The 21,245-nt window shown below is 45.0% G+C and overlaps 1 protein-coding gene across 6 annotated transcripts in view; it reads left to right on the top strand.

Annotated features, from left to right (window-relative positions):
• NDST2 (N-deacetylase and N-sulfotransferase 2) overlaps positions 1-21,245 on the top strand; it is a 258,226-nt gene that overhangs the window by 44,752 nt on the left and 192,229 nt on the right. For all 6 annotated transcript variants that reach the window (XM_025212665.1, XM_025212662.1, XM_006016271.3 and 3 more), the window contains one exon: positions 4,199-4,278. The gene's annotated coding sequence lies outside the window, so the exon portion shown is untranslated. Of the gene's footprint in view, positions 1-4,198; positions 4,279-21,245 lie in introns of those variants that run through there.

Genomic DNA, 21,245 nt, shown 5'->3' with positions numbered 1-21,245 from the left:
ACTCACACTCTCTCCCTCTCCTTCCCTCATTGCACACACAGTGTGCTTCGCTCACTACACACTCTCTCTCTTTCTCTCTTGCCCCCCCGCCCCCCCACCCCTCTGGCTCCTGGCCCCAAGGTACTGGTGCGGCCCTGTGCTCCCATGGTCCAGCAACGCAGCCGGGGGCCATGTGGTGCTGGAGCAGCCGTGTTCAGGGAAAGTAGCTGTAGGCAGAGGCTTCTGGGTGGTGGGGTGGGGATTGGGGTGGAGTGGTGCAGGGCTGGCCTTTCTCTTGACTCCTGCTGGCTTCCCCTAGGTCCTGCTGCCTCTGTCTCCTGTCATCTTTGACAGGCAGCCAGGAGCAGATAAATATTTATTTTCTAAACTTCTTAGGTGCCCCATGGGCTGGATAGAGTGGCCTGGCAGGCCAGATTTTGCCCACCCTTGATATCGTCAGTATGTCATGCTTGTCTGTTGTAATGCTGTTGTGCATTAAGGCAAAAGTATATGCCATGGGGCCTTAAACTATCAGTAATTCTGACAATGTTGTGTAGAATTTTTCTGAAGGGGTTGCCTTGTATTTTGGAGAAAGTTGCTAAATTAAGTTGTTTTAACCATTTTCATAAAGATTTGTATTTTTAATTAAATTTACAAATGAAACTAAACTTTGAATATGTAGCAAACTCAAAGAGAAAAATAACACACAGGGAAATGTAAAGATTAAAAATATGACTAGTACATATTGAAATTTAAGATTTCATTTTCTAAGAAGGACTGTATAAGATACTAGAGGAAAAATAACTTGAAATGTTATTATTTGGGGGCATGGGATTCCCAAGTGCTGAATGAAAGTAGTCTTGGAATGAGGGTGGGTAGAAGACAGATGAATTTGCAAGGCCATATGGCAGTCAAACAGAAATCTACATGTGTACTTTAATGCACAGTAGCCTATTTTACTGTGCATTAAAGCATCATGTAAAAACAATTATGCTAATGCACAGTAAAATAGGCTGCTGTGCATTACGCATCACTTAAAAACTGCACATTCATTACTAAGCACTAAGGCAGCCTAATGCACATTTGTTTAGTACCTCACACGGGAGATACTAAATTTAATGCACATTAGAAAAAGCGCCTTAATGCACATGTAGACGCACTCAGTATGTCCAGTTTATAGAGCAGTAAAAGGACAATCCCTTACTAGGGGCAACTTAAGACTTAACTCACAGTTAAAACTAGCAGTTTTCGCTCTTCAGCTTTTTCTTTCCATCTCTATATTCTTTCTTTCTATCTATCTATCCATCTAGATTAGCATAACCATCATGATATTTAGGTCCAGAGATGCAATGGAAATAATAAAAGGGGAAGGTATTTAGATGTTAACTTGGGTTGCTGTCCTTCTTTTGAAGTATTTGCTTAGAAGGAAATTGCATGTTAAGTTGCTGTAGTGTTGTAAATGAATGCAGAGGGGGGAAGAGGTGAAGTAGGCTTTTGAATCTTCATTAATGATCTGCACAGTGGGATTGAGTGTACGGTTAGCAAATTTGTGGATGACACCAAGTTAGGTGGAGTTGCAAATAATCTGGAGTGCAGGGGTAAGATGCAGAATGACCAGGCTAGACTGGAGAAATGGTCTGCAATGAATCAGATGAGATTCAACAAGGACAAGGGCAAAGTCCTGCATTTAGCACCTAATAATAACATGCACAAATACAGACTGAGGAATGACTAGCTAGGCTGCAGTAGTGCAGGGCAGCAGCGGGCAATAATTTAGGCTGGAGGGCCACTTAAGTTTTGGTGAGCTGGTAAGGGATGCTAGCCTGGCCTGGGGTGGGGGTGCAGTTGGTCCTATTTGGTCCCAACCCATCTGCACTGCACTTGCACCTGGGGGTGTTGGATGGAGCAGGTAGGTAGGGTCTTCAGGGAGACTGGCCCAGGACCCCCATGGGCAGGGAGGCACTCGACTGGGCGAATGGGATGAGGCTGTGGATGGGTGGGGAGTGGCATGCAGAAGCAGGATACCTGCGTGGGGCTAAGGTCGGGGCTGGGATTGCAGGGCAGTGACAATGCAGGACTAGGGCCCAGGGCACAACTGTGATCTGCTTCTCACCCATTCCTGCAACGGGGAAATGGCAACCATTGTCACCCAGGACCTGGCCCCACACTGCCACTTCCCCACAATCCTGATCCTGGCCCCTGCCCACCCATCCCACTCCCAGACATCACTACCCATCCATTTATGGCCCCGTCCCATCCACTTTTCCAAGCATGCTCTGCTCGCTGTTGTCCTGGGCTGGTCTCCACGGTGACCCCGCCCACTCATTCCATCGGTGCAGGGTGGACTGGCAGTGGCAGCCAAGCAGAGAGTCTGGTGACCACACCACCCCTGCCCTGCCATGTCCCCAGGGGCAATGGGACCAGCCACAAGCATCATACCCCATGCCTGGACTGGGCAGGACTATGGAACCTGCAGCAGGCTGGATAAAATCCTTGGCAGGCTGGATCCAGCCCATGGACCACATTTTGCCCACCCCTGACCTAGGGGTTACAGTAGTAGACCATAAGCTGAATATAAGCCAACAGTCTGCTCTTGGTGCATAAAAGCCAACAGCATGCTGGCTTGTATTAACAGAAGTGTCAATTGCAAATCAAGGGAGATGATTCTTTATACAGTGAGGACAGAGATGGGATTTTCTGTATGGCCATAGGAGCAATGGCCTCAAGGTGCAGCAGAGGAAATGTAAATTGGAGATCAGGAGGGACTTTCTGACTATGAAGGTGGTCAGGCATTGGAATAGGCTACCTAGAGAAGTTGTGGAATGTCTGATCTTGGAAGTTTTCACACAGGTTAGACAGACAGTTGCCTGGGATGGTGTAGTCAGGGATGATCATGGCTTGAGCAGCGGGCTGGGCTAGATGAGCTCCCCAGGTCCCTTCCAGTCTTACTTTCCTATGATCCTTTGACTTTCCTGGGCCTTGTCTTTTTAATCACTTGATGTAAATAAAAGTCTCTATTCAATACTCAGTAGAAGCACTTGTCCAAGTATGTGGAAGCAAACTGGCATAATTGAATCTAATGTGTTCTGCTATTGTTTGCTTTCTTTTTGGAGCTATGTCTTGTTTAAATGCTGTAAAGGGAATTTTCAGATCATGGGCTGCTGCTTGTGTTAGCTTCAGCCAACTGTGGAAACTAACAAACTACTAGAAAGCCTGAATGAATAATAGCAAAACTCTTAAAAACAAAAGGAGGTGACAGCGAGATTTTTTTTTCATGTTCTTTAATGAACCAGAGCATATCTTAAAATTGCAGTTAAGAGATCAGTCTTTGCTGTGAAGGGAAGCAAAGATAGCCTTGAGCTTCTTTGTTTGCTTTATGTGATAGGGGGAAGTGGTGAAACATGTTTGGGTTGCTGCAAGAGTCAGCTGCAGTTTTCCTTGACAAATTGACAGGTGACTCTTGGTTTCTTGTGATAAATGAGTTCTGTGATGGAAAGTCCAGACTGGGCTCCATGTGGAACAGTTGCACAAATTACTCACTGCAGGCTCATGAAAGGAAAAGTGGAACCATTTCAGGCACTGGCTGGCTGACCATCATTGTCTTGAAGGCAGCTCTGGGATTAATTGGAGGAGATTATGCAGAGAATTTGGGAAATGTACCAGTTTGGGGATTTTCCTAAGAAAGGCTGGAAAAACTACCTCAAGTTTTGAATAACACTAATAAAACATTGCTGGTTTATCATAATCCACAGAGGCTGTCTACAAATAAATGTAGGGGTTTACACCACAGTCTGAGCGCCTGGATAGAATGCTGTGAAATCTGAACAGGTGGTCTTTACCTACCCTCCATTAGGAAGAGAATTCTCCATGTGAAATGTGTATTGGCATTCCCAGGACTGATATTTTTGTGCATAGGGACTTTGATTCTGATCAGGGAGACCATCACACACCATTTGTTGGCAGAGCAGACTCCCTTTTTAATGCCATCTCTTTCAAGTCCTGTTGCATGGACCATATTGACTTTACCTTTGCTGAGTAGGAGCAATACAGCGTGCAGTACCATGTCAGCTATAGCTTCCTTTTTCAAACAAAGGTGGCTTTTCTGTGAACCTACGTGCAGTGATACTGGTAATCATATGAAATTAAGTGCTTGATTTAGGCTCTGGTCTTTCTTTTTTTTGTAAATCTCTAATCCAGGCCCATTTCTCTTCTTTTCTAGCTAGAGAGAGTGATCGCTAGCTAAGCATTGTCAGCTTCTGCTCTGTATGCTGGCTGCTGAACAAAGGTGCTGCTGAAAAGGTAAGTGCTTAAGCTCCATCCTCTTTGATGTAGATTTATATTCTTAGGAGCTGATAAATTAGACTTCCCATACCTGTCACCTTAAAGAGGACCAAAACTTGCAGTGGAGAGAATCTAATCTACCAGCTCATAAAATGTTAAGTATCAGGCATCAAAGCACTGTTAAATTTTGGTTCAATGTGAATGGCATGGCTTTCTGTAGCACTGCAGAATGGAGATGCTAGGAGGTAAGTGCACTTTGCGTTTTACACATAGGGACAGCAAGCTGGATTTAGGACAATAAAAATTGGTTTGACCTAACAAGGCCCATTGCTTAAATCATTAAACTAGTGGTATTAATACAAATGTTACCAAAAACCATTGTTGCAGGGTGTGTTTGAGAGGAGAACTTCAGATGTGTTGCACTAATTGGAGAAAAGTTTGCGTGTTTCTAGATATATTTTTACAGCAACCTACCAGTTAGCAGGATGGGGTTAAGTGTTGTCTGAGAACACCAAATATTTGTGCATTTAGTTGGAAGAAAAAGAGGGGAGGGGGACCAGGTATAAATAAGGGAATTAATTTATCCCTAGTCTTATGTTACCAGAAGTTACAAATAACCCTCCAGCAAGAATTTCAGTAAGACTGTGATTCCAGTCAATGAATTATGGAGAAGTACCAGCCATGTATGGTTGCAGTAATTGCCTACATATCGATTTGGCAATGAGCAAGTTCAAACAGCGAAAAATTAGCACAAACTAGAGCCTTGAAAGCCCTGCATTATTCTTTAGTTGTGAAATAGGATTGCATCTTGGCTGTATGAAAACTAAACGTTGTGTGTACAAGAGTATCAGTACTTTACAGAACAACAGATGAAAGTGAATATGCCATGTGGTGTGATATAAAGTATTTATTGGTGTGTGTTGGGGCTGCTTGTATTACTCAGATGAGCAATGTACCAATGAGGCCTGCAAATCACCCCTAAGGAGTGGTGATTAAACCTTTATACTGTCACATGTTCTAAATGTGCCTGATTATTGTACAGAAAATCTGCTTTAGAATTATTTCCAGGTCAAAATAATGTATATTGGTGCTCTGACCTCCATTTATAACCCAGGGGGCTTCAGAGCTGTAAGCCAAATATTTCAGAGTTTATAGGAAAAGGGAAGTTGTTAGTGTTCTAGAAACTTTTTAATAATTTCCTAAAATAGGTTTCTGTACATAGTAATATCAGGCACTTAAAGTCCAATATCTGAGAACCCTTCAAGATTAGAAGTAAATGCTATGAGTCTTCCATTTGGATTTGTATGAAGTTCTCATTGCTAGTCCTTGAAGAACCAAGGGATACTGAAATGTAACCAATCCTTGAGAGGTGCACCGATACTTTGGCCCAATATCGGATTGGTATCCATACAAAGAAAATTGGCTGCATCGGAAATTGGCCCAATGCACCCGATAATTTGGCCGATAAATGCTCATGCGTGTACACGCACAGCCACAGTGCAGCATGGAGCAGCTGGGGCTGCACTAGGCTGTTCTTGGCAGGGGCTGGGCTCTGGTGGGGGCTGCAGCCACCCCAGATTTTGCTGTAGCCCCGCTCTCAGCCCTGCTGTGTAGCCAGTGCCACCCCAGCTCTTCTCAGCATGTGGATGGAGGCGGGGCATTGAGTGGGGGCTGTGCTAGGCGTACAGTGGTGGGGGTGCTGGGAGTGGGGCCGCGATGAAATTTGGGGTGGCTGCAGCCCCCTCCATAGTCCCTGCCTGGAAAATACCCTGGCACAACCTCATCTGTAACCCTCCTGCATTGCAAGCAGCAGTGGGAGCTGCCCCTCTTCCCCCCTTGGCCCCAACGAGCCCCGTCCCAGCTGGGCAGCACCTGCCCCTGCCCCTTCCTCACCACAGCATGCAGCATTGATCTGCCCCCTCACACCCCTTCCCTCTCCCCTCCCCCTCCACCACAATGGACTTACCAGCTGTAGCCAGCTGTATGGGAAATCTCATTGGTATCGGCCGATATGCCTCCTTAAAAATCAACTATTGGTACTGGCCTCCAAAATCTCTATCGGTGCACCCCTACAATCCCCATTTTATTACTTTTACTTTATTTGCCCTTTATTAAAGGCTTTAATTCCTATACCATAGACCCATACTGCTAAAGGTATTATGGTTTTCTTTTACTTCTTTGCAAAATGCATTTTTTAAATACCCCAAGGTATTTAAATGTACTTTTGCCAAGTAGCAATCTATAAATACCCATTGTCTGATTGTTAGTCTTCATTTAAAAGGAGAAAGGTTGCTACCAGTATCCTTCTGTGACTAGCAGCTCTTGTCAGCATAGTGCAGTCTGTCTGTGGATATGTCTGTCTTTCAAACAGTGTGCCCTGACCACTCTTAGCTCTTGCTTTTTATCTGTTTCTACAGAAATATTCATTCCTTGTTAAAGTGGTAGCTGTTGCGTCATTTCTTTAAGGCAGTCACCATTACCATTTTGCAGTTTACAGGAATATTTAGTGGTATATATGTAGTATATTTTAATCTTTTTTGTTTTTGGTCACTTCAAAAGGCCTTTTCTAAACTTTAAAGGTATCTTTTGAAGTCTTACAAGGTGAAAGCCACCTGCAAAAAAAATTATTTTCTGACTTTGTGCATGGAGAAATATTTCTGTAAAACCAGGTCTTTTATCATTCTATAATTCTTTTCAGCTATCCCACCCATGCAGGAAATCTTTCTGTATGGAAACCTAGCAGTCCTTTCATAAAAAGATACTAGAACAAATGTTATATAAGATGTAATTCATAAAGTAAGTACAACTGTGTGTGATTAGCCCCAAATAGGAATTTACACAAGAAATAAATGCAAATATGAGCAAATAAAATGGCCTGTGGCCTGTTGAAATGTTTCTTCTGTCGTAGGATATGGGGGGGCAGTGTATAGAAGGATTTGCAATAGAAGTTTTGAAGGATAACAGAGTACAGCAAATGGCAGCTTTTAAGAGCAAAATGATGAACTGAAGGAGTCAGGGTTATAAAATGTCACAACCCAGTGATTTTTTGTGCCTCGGCACTATGGAATTTCCTGGCCACATGAGAGCTCCTTTGCACAGCAGAGTGTTCTGCTGCAATTGAGAGCCTGCGTGCAGGAGAGTTCCCGCCAATTTGCAGTTTCCTTTGCAGGATGCATTTCTTCTTTGCAGCACAGAAATGCACGGTGCAAAGAGTTCCCGCTATTCGGATGCAAATTTGTGCCCCGCTATTGGCCAGTGCTAAATTATTCACACGTGGCGGCTAGTAATTGGCTCGCTGGCCGTTTAAAATTCCGCGTGACTTCCGCCCAAGTCGAAGAGCTTTGAGCACGCTGCAGAGTGCCCCTGAAGTTATCTGACTTGCGGCTGCCGATCGATAGACTGATCACCTATCGATCTTTCTTCCCGTCGCCGAGCACAACCCCAGACGTACCCCTTTCCCCGCCGGCTTCGAATTGCGGACGGATTAACTGGCTTGGGCCCCGCCAGCTGGAGCAACTCGTGTGGTTGTTCCGACGACCGGACCACCTGCGTCGTGATTGCAAGCGGCGTGAGTAAAGTTTTTTGCAACCAATAAGTTGTGTCTGCCTCTCCATTCACCAGCCCGCCCTGACGTACGAGCGTAACTCGAGTCGGCCCTGGCCGTCCGAGACATAAAATTGTATAATCATTGGGGAATTAGAGTAGGAAAACAATATCTACCAGTGCTACTATAGATGTAGCTGTATCAGGATAGTACTGCTGGGAGCCCTAATACATGTAAGGCTGTGGTTTCTGCTTGTCCTTTACCCCTGACAGCTTTAACTTTGTGAAATGCATCAGTGTAATTGAATTGGTGCTAAATTCAGTGCAAGTTTCTTCCTAAAATTCCAAATTGCAGACCAAGACTTAATAATGAACAAAGGCAATGTGGGAAGGAGGGAGAGAAGATCTGGAGGATCTTTAAATTTTGTGCCTCTATTCTGAAAGTAACTGTAAAAATGGCAATGTGGGATTCTGTATTAATTTTTCCTTAATTCCCTCTTTCACATGCTTCTTAGCAAGGAAAAGGTGTCCTTTTTTACACCTGCAGATGCAGCTTGGGATCTGAGCCAAGCAAGCTTCTCTTCTCCTTCCATTTCCTTAGAATTAGTAATCAAAGAACTGTGGTGACATCAGTGTAAATGCTGAACAATAGTGAACAAATATGATGTGGGAGAAGAGCAGGATCTAGCACCCTCTTCGTAGGGATTTTGGCTTTTCAGGTCTCACAGAAATCAAATAGAACAAAATATTTTTGTCACTGTGGAGTGTATAAAGCTGGGGCCTGGAGTTAGACATAAGGAAAAACTTCTTTACAACTCTAGTGTCCAGGGTCTGGAATAGACTCTCCCCAAAGGTGGTACAATCACATACTCTGGATATCTTAAAAAAATGTCTGGATGCTCACCTTGCTGGGGTCATCTGACCCCAACAGTCTTTCCTGTCCAAGTGCAGGGAGGCTGGACCTGATGATCTTGAGAGGTCCCTTCCAGCCCCTAACATCTATGAATGCATAAATAGGCAGGTTAGCTGAGCAAGAAGGTGCCACTTTTCAGACTGTAAGGCCAGGGTGGGCAAAACGTGGGCAGCTGTGAACTTATGGGAACCAGCCTGCAGGCAGGTGGTCGCTCCAGCTTTACCTGCTGTGTGGTGCTCGGTAGGCAGGACCATTTTCACCATGCCAGGTAGGCAGGACTACTTCTGCCCAACACTGACATAGCAGCAGCAGCGATGTACCCAGGTAGATGCCCCAAACCCCACCTGGAACCTGCTAGCCACATCCACAGCTGTTGCTGGTGCCTGCCTGGGGCTGCTTCCACCACACTCAGCAGGTGCTGGCATAAGCTGCAGATGTGAGCAGCAGGTTCTGGGCAGGGAGGAGATTGCGACATGCTGCATCTCTAGGTGGGGTGGGGATCTGGGTGTGCTGCAGCTCTGGCCAAGGTAGGGAGGGGGAGAGAGAGAGAGAGGTATGGCCCTTGAGAGGGCACCAAAACTCATTAAGTGGCCCTTCAGCAAAAATAATTGTCCACCCCTGCTATAAAGCTTAAGGAAGGGTTTTGAATAGGGGTGTGATGCTCGGAGGGTATGGAAAGGGGGATGAAGAGTTTAAAAGCAGTGTAGAAGAGGAAGCCTAAAATGGGTTGTATTAGGGGCTGACCTGGGAGTGATTGAAAGAAGCAAATGCCTGACACCTATTGTTTTACAATATTTGCCTTTTAGTGGTTCGGTTCTTGACCAGAAAGTGTTCATGGTCCCTGCTGATCTCTCTTTCTGTGTATGTGGAATCTGCTAAAATTGCGTTCAAATCCATACACCTGTACATGCTATGGTCTGCTTAAATTAAGTGGCAGGGTGATGATGATTACAAAACAGTTCCCTACAGGAAAGGTGACTAAGCCTCTTTTCCTTCTCAATCACACGAGAAACTTAGATCACAGTGCAGGGGTCAGATAATTTCAGAAACAAAAAGTTGAACATAAAGTGCTTTTCTGCTCATGAGCTGTAGGTTCAGTGGATGGAAACATCAGCAGGTTCCTGAAGCAGGCCTGTTTTTTTGCTGGGATTCTTTCAAGTAGGGTTGCTCCTTCCTCTCCACAAGCAGTTGTATCCCTGTGATCCCTTTCAAATTTGCTGGCTTTTGGGGACTGGTAGGAGGAGGAGGAAGGTAGTATGTTTAATTTGGTGTCTTTCCAATGCTGGTGGGATTGTTCCCAGCTGTCAGTGACTCATGGTAGCTGAGTTAGTCTCTCTCAGTTCAATTGCTGGAATTTGCTATTCAGTTTCCCTTGACTTGTCTGGCAGAAGAGGAATTGCCTCTTAGGTGGAGGAAGAAGAGAAATCTTGCAAAACAGCAGCTTAAGTGCATGTTGGGTGTGTATAGCGCCAAGACTGCAGTCCTCACTCACCTGCCTGATGGATATAGTCCCCTAACAAGGAGTATGATGGATCACGCAGTCTTAGATTCCATTCTTTTCTACTCTGTATAGGTTCTTCTACTGCACTGACCACTCTGGAATCTGTCTTCCAAAAATGCATTAAACCCCTGACTAAGATCTGTCATATGGTTGTTGTCTCATCTCTCCAGGGGGAGGAGTGTGGCAATGGAGTGATCTGATTTGGAATTATTTTATACATAAGTACAGCACTGTATGTTTGTGTTAGAGAAAGGCAAGGTCAATGACTTCTGCCTCTCACTAAAAGCTGATGATATTGAGGTTTGTGGTGGTCCTATTTCCTGACGGATTCTATTCAGCCTTGTTTATTCAGAAATCAAGGAAATCTTATTCAGCTAGGGTTTCAGAATGCAGGCAGTTGTATTGATTTTTTTTTTTTTTTTTTTCCTGAGACCATACAATGAAGATGCCAGTTTGTCAGCATGGGAGCTAATAATCAGTTTGATTGTGCCAAATATAAGTACCACACAGGTGACACAGCTCAAGAGCAGTTTTAGCTCAAAACATCAACTGAACAGTTAACCTCTTTTCTCTGTGTGCTTGGCTATTAGAAGTGGCTGGGGGGGTGGGACTGTTGCAGGATGGGGAGGTATCTTCATGCCGCTTTTAACTGTTACCCTGCACATAGAAAAGTAGGGCTGAAAGAGACCCCATGAAGTCATCTAATCCAGCCCTATGCTCAAGGCAGGATCATCCCTGACTAAATTCAGTTAAGTGCTGTCAAACCTGCTCTGGAAAATATCCAGGAATGGAGATTTCACAAACTCTTTGGGGAACCAGTTCTAGTGCTTAACCACCTTCATAGTCAGAAAATTCTTCCTAATCTCCAACCCAAATTTCTTCTGCTGCTCCTAAATTGTTCCTAGTTCTGTCCCCTACAGCCAGAGAGAGAAATCTATCTCTGTCTTCCTTATAATCACCCTTCTGGTATTTGAAAACTTATCAAAACCCCTTTCAGTCTTCTCTTCTCCAGAGTAAATAACCCTAGTTCTTTTAGCATTTCCTCATAAGTCTTGCTTCCCAGGTCTCTAATCATTTTTATTGCTCTGTGCTGTTCCCTTTCCAATCTGTTTGTATTTTTCTTGACGTGTAGGGCTCAAAACTGAACACTGTACTCCAGGAGAGGCCTCGTCAGTGCCTGATAGAGTAGAAGGATCTCTTTCCTTCATTTGCAAGTCATGCTATGGTTAATACAACCCAGTGTGCTCTTGGCTTCTACCCCCCTCCCTGCACAAGAATGCACCCTTGGCTTATGGGCCACTGTAACCCCTCGGTCCTTCTGTGCAGTTCTGCAGCCTAGCAGTCATTCCCCTGTCTGTATTTGTGCATGCAGTTATTCTATCCTAAGTGCAGGACTTTGCCTGGTTACAACTTCCCTTCTTTTGCCATTGCTCCTGATTTCATAGTTTAACCAGTGGGATACCATATTTACTTGAATATAAGATGAGGTCCCCCCAAATTGGCATGGGGGGATCCCTTCATCTTGTATTTGCCTACAAAGCGGAATGGGGAGCAGACAGCTGCTGTGACTCCGAATCTCGCCCTGAGTCAGGCCATAGTCAGACTTGCAGCAGTCTTCTCCTTCCCCCTCTGCTTCCCCTCTGCAGCTTCTGCCGCCTAACCTACCCCCTTCCCTCCCCTTTACTGTCAAGCACAGTTCAGCTCTGGCTGGATCTGGGATCTCTCTTGGGCAGGGAGCACATAGAAACTCATTCCCCTGTCCAGTCAATCATTGTATGGACACTACTGCTTTGCCTGCTCAGTCAATCAGCAGCATCAGCACTGTTGCACGGCCAGTCAAGGGCCGAGCTTTCATGAGCACCAAGCAGACTGAGCATAGGGTGATCACCATTTTAAAATGTAAAGGTGGGACACATACTCCCTCTTCCCCCACACCCCCAGCAACATAGCCGGAGCAGAGCTGAGTGGGGCAGGGGTGGCTGCGGGCTTGGGGCTTTCCTCCCTGCTGCCCTCCCCCTGGGAGCTGCACACTAGCCATATGCCCCCTGCCTGCCACCCACACCCCCCCCCCCCCCCAGTGGGTGCATGCAGTGGCTGGGTGCTTCCTCACCATGACACATGCCCCCTGGACGAACAGCCTAAGGCTCCAGTCCACTCCATGCCCTGGCCCCATGCACTGCCCTGGTGAGCAGTGCCCTCAGCCCCTGCCCCACTCACTCCCTCACCGTGGAGGCCTTGATCTGCTCCCCTTCCTCCCCCATGCTCCCTCCCTTGCATTGATTTACCTGCAGGGAGCTGCTCTCCATGCTGCCTGGCTGTGTTCCCAGGCCTGTGCGTGTGTGCAGACAGGCATGTGCATGTGGTACCCCCTGTGTTCTTCTCCCAGCAGTCCCTTGCAGGCTGGAACACTGCCAGCCTGCAAGGGGAAGCGCACTGTTTCCTGTAGATCAATGCGGATCCATGACAAATGCTGTCCTGGAGTCATGTAGCATGTGACTGGGACTTGAGGTTCCCATTCCAGGACTCTCCCATCCAATTAGGGATGGGTGGTCACCCTAACTGAGCAGCATGTGCCAGTATTGGGGGGGGTGGAGTGGGATGCAGGTGACATAGGGGCCGGAAGGCCGCAGAGGAAAAAAGTGGGTGGGACAGAGGGCAAGGGGGCCACCTGACCTTCTTAGTCACTGCTTTCCTTGCTGTAGCAAGGAGGGCAGTGGATTCAAGACAATTCTCCAATATTTAGGTTCTATATGTGGAAAATTATTACAAATTTATATATTTTCCATGTATAGAATCTAATTATCGGGCCATTGTCTTATAGTCAAGTAAATATGGTACTTAGAAAGTCTACAGCTTCAGAATAAGCAAACTTAATTCAGTTTGTTCATCATTCATGTAAGAAGGGTGGATGCAGTTTATTTTGTCTGAGTATCCTGAATGGGAATGTTGAGAAGAATTTAAATAAAAGAATCTCCATTCCATGTCTTAAGCTCATCTTTTCTTCCAGCATTTCTACCGGAAAATGCAACATGGACTAAGGAACAGTTTGCTTTCCTACTGCCTGTGAATTTTTCTTGCTCTGATTTACCCTAGTAGGATTTCAGCTTCTATTCTGTTAGTAAAACTCAAAAATATTAACTTTGCTTTCTCCTTGAACTTAAATTTTGAAACTCCTAATCTATGATGTCCTTCTCAAATTCTCAGATGTCTAACTAAGCTCTGCATTCAGTTTCTAATATTCAAGCAATACTGCCAGGAAGATGTTTCTGAATATGTCTAGTCCACTGGCACAGTAAGTGGTGTGTGCAAATGTCATCATGGATGAATAATTGAAATTGTTGGGTATCTATACATGTGCTGGATGTCTGCTCTGATGCATGCGAATTAACACAATTAATCAAGTCTGCTGCAGCGTGTTAATTAACACGCTCCAGGAGCTTCTGTGTCGTGTATTCAGCATCCCTGTGCTTCAAAATGTCAGGAGCGGCACTTGACCTAAAGCTCATTGAATGATTTTTAGTTCAGGTGCTCCCACTGCCATTTTGAATCATGGGACACTGAATACATGTGATGCTGTGGGCAGTTTAATTAAAGCGGCTCTCAGAGCCTCTCTAATTAAAAGCACCCTCCCTTCTACTCTGGAGCACGTGTATAGACCTGGCTATTCTGGTATAGCAGCAATATCAGGTGCTTGTGTATCTAAGTTCATCCACCTTCTGGCAGATGTTATGACTGATTTGGGATGCTCATCCCTTCTGCTTTGTCTATTCTCATGTATTATTCCAAGCCCACAACCATTGTATCTCTCCCACCAACAAAGTAGACCAGTTACAGTATTTTGTCCTGAAGTTTTCTTGCATCTTTTCCCATGAAACAGGTCCCAGTTGAGAATCCATTGTGAGCCCTTTCCTTCAGATGAAAAAAGTGAAATAATCTTCCTTTTCTCAGTGTCTCTGGGTTGAAGTGCATCTTTGGTTCTTTGTGCCCTATGGCATTTTGCCAAAATATTTTACTGCTGCAGTCGATCCAGTAGGAGGCATATTTGAGAGGGTTCTCTGGTTCTGCCAGATGTTTTGACCATGATATAACTTAGAATCACCCAGAGCAAGGTTTATTATACATGGCTGTGCATGACTGCCAGAGTCATGCTAAGAGCCATATATCTTATTTATTTATTTATTAGATTTATATGCTGCGCTTCCCAATAAAGGCTCAGGGTCACTTACAGTTAGGGAACAAAGCAACTTACAAAAGCAAGTAGAATATTAAAATAAAACAATCCTACCCACTGTAAACAGTATCTCAGCTTAGCTTGGTAAATATCTGCCCAACTAATTTTAGGGTGCTGGCAGACATTTATTTAATGGTGTAATGGGATCTGATCCCTGACCCCAACAATCATACCTCCTGCCGGTCCAGGGGACCAAGTTTGCAAGTGCCGATTGGGGGAAGGGGGACAGTTGATTCATCCCCCCCATAGCAGGTGGAAATCCATGGACTCCTATGCCAGACCCTGAGATCAGGGAGCCTTTCTTAGATCCCAGGGTCCTGGTGCATCAGGATCTTTAAAAACACATATGTGCAGCCTCCCAGCGCACAGGGACCCTGGGATCAGGGATCTTTAAAACCTGTGCATGCATCCTAACAGGGTTGCAGGCATGGCTTTGAACTTGCTGTACCAGGAAAGCTGACCTGGCAAGTTGACTGCCTGGCTCTATGGGAGTGGTGGAGTAAGGCATTTTAAAACTTGGGAGCATTTTCAAGTGCCTTGCTTCACAGCTCCCAAAGTAACCACTACCAGGGTGGTGAGAATTTTTTGTACTAGTCTGTCTTGTCCTTAGTGCCTTAAAGCCTCTCGAAATTTGGTGTTGGAGGATAATACTGAAATGCTTTTAATACTGAAATTAGTGGTAAACCCTCACGTGAACTAAAAAATTTTGTTCTAGTCTCCTAGTTTAAAAATATGTATCCAGAATAAATAGAGGGGTTCAGAAAAGAGCAACAAAAATTAGTTAGAGGTCTGCAGAAACGTAACATGAGGAGATTGCAAAGTAAAGCTGCTTAAAGAAGAGGCAAGTTAAGCATGAATATGACAGATATGAAATAATAGCTTTAAAGGAGGTAAATTCAAGCATCTGTATATCCTGTTTACCATCACATGAACAGAGGAGCTTTTCATTAAACTGAAAGGCAACACACGTACATTTCTTTCTTGTACTGTGCAGTTAGCTGTGGAAAACTGCTACAAGGTATCCTTAAAGCCAAGGTTTATATGGGATTTAGCAAAGACGTGGCCATTTAAGTGGATAATGGAAACATCCATATTTATGCTTACTAAGGTTTTTTAAAATAAGTACAATACTCCAGACTTCAGGGAGAATATAAACTGATCCAGTAGAAGCTTGTGAACCAAACCCTAAGAGGTTTAAGATAAAACTGCCTTTCTATCTGGATTGTTCTATTATTGCCCACTTTAAAGTTTCTTGCACCTTTTACTGAAGTATCTGCAGCTGACCACTGTCAGAGATTGGATGTTTATTGAAAGGCCACTGCTCTAAACAGTCAAACAGTTCTTACGTTAAATCTTTCATGCTAACTGTCAGTTGCTTGACACTAGGAACTAATGCCATCCAAGAGGCACTAGAATGGTGATGTACTGAAATCACCCTCCCACTTTGGAAGATACTGTATGGTGGGAGGAGACCTCCAGTAAAGGACTGGTGTCTAATTCAACTTATCCATCCTTTATTGCACTTTCCTCTGGGCCTCTGTAATTTGCAGTGGCTGTTCTTCCTCACTGTGGTGATAATGGAGAGTTCCAAATCTTTCAGTGATTCTCTCTTCACAGTTCCTTTCCATATTCATTCAGGTTGTCTCCTTCAGGCTAACAGAGCAGATCTATGCCAAAGCATATATTCTCTGATTTCGGAAATCAGAAATTAAAAGCACATCTGCTTTTAAGTGACCAGGGATAATATCTCCATCTTAGAGTGTTTGCGCTCCTGCCAAAAGGACTAGTCCTGTCATGTGACAAAGGAGGCGATCCTGACAGGTTTGGGTTGTCAACAGAGTATCATCCATGTGTAAAATCAATTTTAAATGAAAAATCTTGCAGAGCATTTCTTCATCTGAGCCACTGGGGGTGAGTCTGGATGCAAGGGGCCAATTATTGGCTATGCATCCATAATGCAAGGAGCAGAGCACCTGCAGCTGAGTCCTCGAGATACTGTGGATGAATCGGGTCCCCAAAATAAAAACCAGTGTCGATGCCTACCCATCCTCTCCCTTGGTGCTAAAGCAGCTCTCTAGCTGCTGTTAGAGCTCTCCTACCCCATGCTGCACCTGGATTTTATTATTTGCTCTCCTACCTAGTGAGGAAAAATGCAAATTTTCTTGAAGGCTCCATGAGTTTTCAAGGAGGGATCTTTTGGAGTAAATGTCTTGTTCAAGTGATTCTCAAGCCACATCTTTCCCTCCTCACCCATTCCTAGTTTTTACTTAAACCAGTGGCCCATCTTTTTTCTTCTTCTATGCTGAGGAATATTTCCACACACACCCCCCGCCCCCCCCATCTTGAAGGCCCTCCTTCTGAATTTACTTCAGTGGTTTGAGAAGTCCGTCCTTCCTGCAGTGTGCACCTAATCAACTGAAAAAGTGTTTGAAATGTAGTAGCTGCTAATTCTCTTCACCACCATGAGGGAAAAAAGCTTTGCAAGACCTGGAGAAAGAAAAAGGGTGGGAGGAGAAGGGAGAGGGAGAGAGAGGTAGCTTAATGAGGGTGAGGGAAAGGGAAGATGTAGAATGAAGTGAATTTCTGAGAAATCGCAAAGAGGTGACGAGGGGGGGGTTGTCTGCCATCATGGAGGCAAACTGAAGCTGTATTTGTTCCCCCGGGGTTCCTGTGTGCTGTAATTGAGTCAGTGTGTCAAAGTGAAGTATGTGAAGAGCTTTGTGGGTGGGGGAAGAACTGCGTGCTCAATTTATACAGGGCTTGCATGAACCTTCTGTCTTGCAGTGGTAATAAGCACTCTGCTTTTTGCATTGCTGAAGCTACGACTCTAGCTGTCCAGCCGAGCTCTACAGTTGATGTTTCCCTGAGATTTTTTTAATCTCTGTTCGCTTGAGAAGCTGAGAATAATTGACTGTGGCTTTGCTTGTGGTGTGGGAGAGGAGGAGGGGCAGGTGGAGAGAGTGATTGAATATGCTACTGTGTTTTGACATTCAAACATAGGCAGACTAGTCTGCAAAGGCCTTTCTTATTTTAACTATGTTTAGATCTTAAAGAAACAAAAGCTGTTAGTTCTCTGTCGTGTAATCGCTCTGTTGGCTGGCCTGCAGAAGAAACGGGGGGAGCCTGGGATATGTTAAATTGCTTTTCTCTAGTGCCTTTACTGTTCTGTGCTTAGAATCCTGCTGGAAAAAGAGCTCACGATTTCAGCACTTGGGCCTGGCAGAGCTGCAGCTGCTGACTATCTGCATGGCTCCACTCTTGACACTGTCACCAGCTCCATTTTTGGCTCTATCCTGTTGTGGCCTTACCCTTGGAGCTTGCGTAAATTGAAATTCTTTGAATTCTGGTATTTCCATGCTAACAAGTTTGCTTTCTCTTGATTTTTTTTTTTTCCCCCTTTGGGGTTTCTACCCTTGACAGTTTCGCATTTTTTAAAGCACTCATAGACTTATCTTTGATGTCATGATAGTTACCATGGTGACAGCAGTAATAGAAATCTACCAAAGGGAGGTATCTTCAAGAATTAACATTTTTTATGGGAAAATGGGTGCTTCACGGAAACGGGATTTTTCAAGTGCTCAGGAAATTCAGATGGGGAACAGAAAAGCAGACGTGCTGGGATGGTGGTGACAGAGAAGAAAGGGCAACACAGAAATGATGGTCTGTCATCTTGGATGGGAAACTGAACTAGGGAGCTGAGGGAAGCAAAGCTAGCCATCGTGGGTATCATGTTCCTGCAAGTATTAGTAAAGGAGTCTTTGTCAAGCATAGACAGTGTGAAGAGAGAGGAAATGCTGATCGGACTGTTGCTTGTAATGGTTTGCCTGCTTCTTCAGCACATGATGATTTTTGCTGCCCCAAATGAGGCTGAAAATGTAATATTCAGAGAGCTATTGCATAAAAAAACTATTCCCTTGCTGGGACAGATGTTTAGGGTGTTGGATAACATTATCACTAAATATATCTTTGTTTCATCATTCTTTTCTACCAACCCTGTCTTCCTGGTGCCAACAGCTTTTCGAATTAGAAATCAGACCATTAGTGGGGAGCTCCAATTTCTTGTCTTTTTTTTCCCTGCTCCTAGAAGAGTCAGCTGACTGGTCTTTTTTTCAGGGCAGAGGCATTACCCCTGCATATCTTGCAGATTTATTTGAAATCAGACCCTGGGAGAAAGAAGGGTAGCCTACCATGTTTGTTCTGCACTAGGTCCCAGAGCTTCTAGCTGTGGCAATGGTCAGTTTTAGGGTTGGGTGAATTACATATACTCATCTTCACCTTTCATATACAGTACCAGCTTAAACAAATGGGCTTGCTTCACTCTACCAGCAGGAGATGATGAGGCTGGAGGTGTTTGTCACTGTTCCTTTAGAAGCAGCTTTAGCTGTCTGTCATTCATGTATCATTCCTTTTCTCCAGCAGGTAAAAATAGTCCTACCTATATTGGCTGATTAAAAGTATTCTGAATCATTTTTCTGACAGATCTCATTTTTCTTTCTGTAGTGATTGGTAAAGCCTACAACTCTGTTGCTATTTTTTTATTACGATATTGCCTAAAGACCCCTATCATGATAAGGATTTCACTGTGTCCATGCAGTTCTGCATCCAAAAGAATAAAACAAGCTGCGCTGCTTTCTCCCAGAGGGGAGGCATGCTTTGACCCCAGGGGAATCAAAGCAGGCTAGCTATGAGCCCCTGAGCTATGAGCCCCTGTGAGCCTACGGCTTCCAATGGGACGCTTATGTGTCTGTACACCAATGCCAGGAGCATGGGGAATAAACAGGAGGAACTAGTCCTTCTACTAAACAAGAATGACTATGATCTCATAGGAATAACGGAGACCTGGTGGGACTCTACCTATGACTGGGCCACAGGTATAGACGTCTATACCCTGTACAGGAGCGATCGTACAGATAAAGAGCTACACACTCGCCCCTTTTATGTGAAGGAAAGCTACACATCCCTGCAAGCTGACATTGGCACCCAGGGGCGGCGACTAGAGACCCTCTGGGTTAAAGTACGTGGGGAACGTGGCACAAGAGACACAATGGTAGGAGTCTACTACAGACTCCCTAACCAGGAACAAGAGCTTGTCCAGGAATTCACCAGGGAACACCCTTGGTGCATGGTTGTCATGGGAGACTGCAACTACCTGGACATCTCATGGGAAGAGCATTTGGCTAAATCGAAACGGTTGCAAAACTTCCTCACATGCATGGACGAGCTGTACCTGACCCAAGAAGTCTATGGACCAACAAGAGGTAAAGTGCTGCTGGACCTGGTACTGGCTAAAGGGGATGATCTAGTTAGCAACCTGAAAATCGAAGGAAAGCTGGGAGACAGTGATCATGAGCTAATCACTTTTACTATCCATTGCAAAGCTGACAAGTCAGTCGGCAATGTAGAAGTCCTCGACTTTAGGAAAGCTGACTTTTTGATAAGCTCAGGAGGCTTGTTGTTGAGGTCCTAAGGGACCATGACTCGACAGGGAGAGGAGTCCAAGAGGAGTGGTCGCTCCTTAAGGGAGCGATCCTGAAATCACAAGGGTTGTCCATCCTATCTCGGAGGAAAGGTAGCAAAAGGGCACAGCAGCCCCCTTGGCTCAGCAGGGAACTCGTGGACCTCCTATGCCAAAAAAGAGAGGTTTATAAAGGATGAAAGATATGAATCACCACAGGAGGATTATTCTGCACTGGTCCATACCTGTAGGGAGTGAACCAGGAAAGCCAAAGCTGCAACCGAACTCGCCTTTTTTAGGTATGTGGGGAGTTGGGAGAAAAGGAAAGGTAACATTGGACCCCTGTTAAACCAAATGGGAGAACTGACAATGACACCCAGGAAAAATCCAGCTTGCTTAATGGGTACTTCACATCATTTTTTCATCAACCCAAAGGGACCACCTGCCTAGCATGATGCGAGACAGCCAGAGTGAGGGTGAATTTATACCCAGCATCAGTGTAGACCTTGTAAAGGAACATCTTGAGAGGCTGGACACCTTCAAGTCAGCTGATCCTGACAGATTGCACCCCAGAGTACTTAAGGAGCTGGCAGGAATCATAGCCCAGCCACTGGCAAAGATATTTGAAAACTCCTGGTGCTCAGGTGAAGAATCTGAAGATTGGAAGAAGGCCAATGTGGTGCCCATCTTCAAGAAAGGGAGGAAAGTAGATCTGGGGAACTACAGGCCAATCAACTTGACCTCAGTCCCTGGAAAGATTCTGGAAAAAATCATCAAAGGGACCATTCTTGACAAGCTGGCTGATTGCAACATCCTGAGGGACAGCCAGCATGGGTTTGTTGTGGGTAGGTCTTGCCTGACCAATCTCATCTCCTTCTATGACCAGGTGACATCACCTGGACAAGGGAGAAGAGATTGACATCATATATCTGGACTTTAAAAAAAGCCTTTGATCTGGTGTCCCACGATCTCCTCTTGGAAAAAATTGACCAACTGGGGCCTCAGCTACATCACAGTCCAATGGCTGGGGAATTGGCTCTGAGGCTGGACTCGGAGAGTGGTGGTCAAGGGAAGTGAGTCATCACGGAGCTCCATGACCAGTGGTATCCCCCACAGCTCCATCCTTGGACCTGTTCTCTTTAACATCTTTATCAATGACGTGGTTACTGGTGTCAGAAGTGGACTGGCCAAGTTTGCCGATAACAACAAACTTTGGGGTAGAGCGTCCACACCTGAGGATTGGTTGGTGATCCAGGCTGACTTGGATATGCTCAGAAAGTGGGCAGGTACAAGACTGATGACATTAAATACCGACAGATGTAAGGTACTCCACCTTGTGGGG

Source organism: Alligator sinensis, unplaced genomic scaffold, assembly GCF_000455745.1.
Source record: "Alligator sinensis unplaced genomic scaffold, ASM45574v1 scaffold109_1, whole genome shotgun sequence".
Taxonomy (NCBI): domain Eukaryota; kingdom Metazoa; phylum Chordata; order Crocodylia; family Alligatoridae; genus Alligator; species Alligator sinensis.
Note: the sequence above shows the minus strand (reverse complement) of the source record. Positions and strands in the feature narration are given on the sequence as shown.